The sequence below is a fragment of the Triticum aestivum genome, chromosome 7D (genome assembly GCF_018294505.1).
Source record: "Triticum aestivum cultivar Chinese Spring chromosome 7D, IWGSC CS RefSeq v2.1, whole genome shotgun sequence".
NCBI lineage: Eukaryota > Viridiplantae > Streptophyta > Magnoliopsida > Poales > Poaceae > Triticum > Triticum aestivum.
The window spans coordinates 599,058,558-599,060,968 of NC_057814.1; positions in this window are offsets into that span (position 1 = coordinate 599,058,558).

A 2,411-nucleotide genomic window follows, 5' to 3' on the forward strand; every position below is an offset into this window, starting at 1 on the left:
TCTTATTTGTTTGGATGAGGTGAGGTAGGATGGGACTGGTCTGAAGAGATTAAGTTTTCTTTTCAAATATAGCAAAGTGGAGTGGTACTTTTACAAACAAAAAAATGGCTTGCCTACTGTACATTAGATACATATTGGATGATTAAAAATAACGAATGACAGACAAACCATCAACCGGTCGTAAAGGTTTTGCAATTGTTACATCAATAGAGGACATTTTCCTTTGTACGGTTTTCTACTCTTTCACTACAATATCTTCTCCAAGCTTGTTAAGGGCATCTACAGTCGCAAGGGCAATTTTGGCCTCTCAAATATCCATGGACGCGTCGAGTCGATGGTCGGAGCTAGTGTGTATGTTTTGAGCCCCTATTTATCCGCGCACGCAGCCATGCCTTCTACTTTTTCCCCTAAATATCCACTCACATGCATCTGATTAGTGAGGGAGGATGGACATAGAGAAAGAAAAATACACAATAAAGAAAGAAAAGGTGGTCCACGGTGGGCCAAATACTATGTGGCACACTGACCGGACAAGCGCGGACATCCCCATGTCCTCCCCATATATGGGCTGGATATGAGGGTTTGTGGACTGCACTAACATATAAGGACGAGGTGGGGGTTATGTTGAATGACTTTTTTCCTTCTGTCTTCTGTCCGGGTTGTCCATCTGAACGTCTGTGAAGAATTTGAGGGCACCAGTTGTATATGCTCTTAGATAAATCCCAAATTAGACCCCAAAAATGATAGTTTATTGGAACCAAAATTGATTGGTTAATGTGAGCTTATTTGTATAGTTAGACAATATTCTAACAGAAATCCTATGTGTTCTTTGTGATGACCTATTGTACGGAATAAATATCTACATCTCTAATTAATCGCATAAAATCGTCGTAATAATGAAGAGGGGATATTACATTACATTAGGGCCTATTTGGTTAATATGAAAAGTGGAGACAAAACAGATAAATAGAAATATTTGTTTGATGACACTAATCATTCATTTTATTCAAAGAAAGTATACATAGAAAAAAGGAGGAATTTTCCCTTAAATTTGAGTTTCAAAGGAAAACACACAAAAAAGTACACATTATTTTTACAATGCACTCAAACTTCTTTTTTGCATCCCTGTGCACAACTATGCAGAACAAGATACATGGCATAAGTTAAACAATACCAATATAACATTTCTCTACTCTCCATGGTTTTATCCTTGACCTGACTATACTTCTAGGATACTTGTGTTTTGCCTAGTCATACATCATACAAAAGTTAAACACATTCCTGTGTGTTTCACATATCTATTTAGAACTTGTAGTTCTATTTATTTTTATGGTTTTCCTGTAGTACTTATGTTTTCAAAATACAGTAATAAATAAATAAATAATTTGGTTCGTTTCTATCTCTGGATATCCATTTTAACTTTTGTCCAACCATGCATAATCCGTTTGATTTTCTTCATCGGTTGGGATCAATCTAATGCGATTTTATTTGGCTAACTAAAAAGAAGGCAATCTAATAGGATTCAATCTACTGAAAATTTGCAATTTGTTAATCTAATATATGAACTGTTCTAATTATTCGTTAATCGGGTGCCGCGCCCCAAGGAGAGGAGATTAATCTTCCCAGGGGCGATGTGCTGTGGAAATGGTGGAGGAACCTAGGATCGGCGTCGTTGGAGTAAACGCTCTAATACCATATATAATGCTCTAGCCAACTCATCCAAAAAAGACTAAATTGATGAATAAAGGCGGGCAATATATTCCAACACCCCCTCTCACATCTAGAGTTTTTTGGGTCCACATGAGAAGCGTCCCGGGGGCGCCGAAACAGTTAAAGTACGGAAGCATAGGGATTGGACCAAGAATTTCGACGATGAAATGAGGCTGGGACAGGGAGAACTTGGCGTGGTGTACCGTGCCAAGGTGCTCGGTGTGCATGGCCGGAGCATAGAGGTGCCAGTGAAGCGATTTTCTGGGGCCAACAACAAGGGCTATCAATCCCAGGCGGATACTCCCCAGCTTCCACGGTCCGCTTACCGAGGAAGAGATGCGGGAGGACCCAGGGCCAGAGCAAGTTGGGTTGGGGAATAGAGCCGTAAGCGCTAAGCTTAAAAGAAACATATATAGTAGTCTTTCAAGCCATTAGAAAACTCATTAAGTGCTCTGTTGAGTGAATGTCTGTTGAGAAGCTTATCTTTATATAAAATAAGAAGACAGAGAGACTCGGCTTCAAGATGCACGTAGACTTTCTCGTGGAGCGATTTGGTTTTCGCAATGGCGCAGGCTTATAGGTATGTGATGTTTCTTTTGATTCATTGAGGGCAGGGACAAACATGAAGAAGATTAACAATGTTGGCGGCGGGAGCTGCAAGACAAACTAGGATCTGTCGAATCTTAATCCAAGGAGCCAGA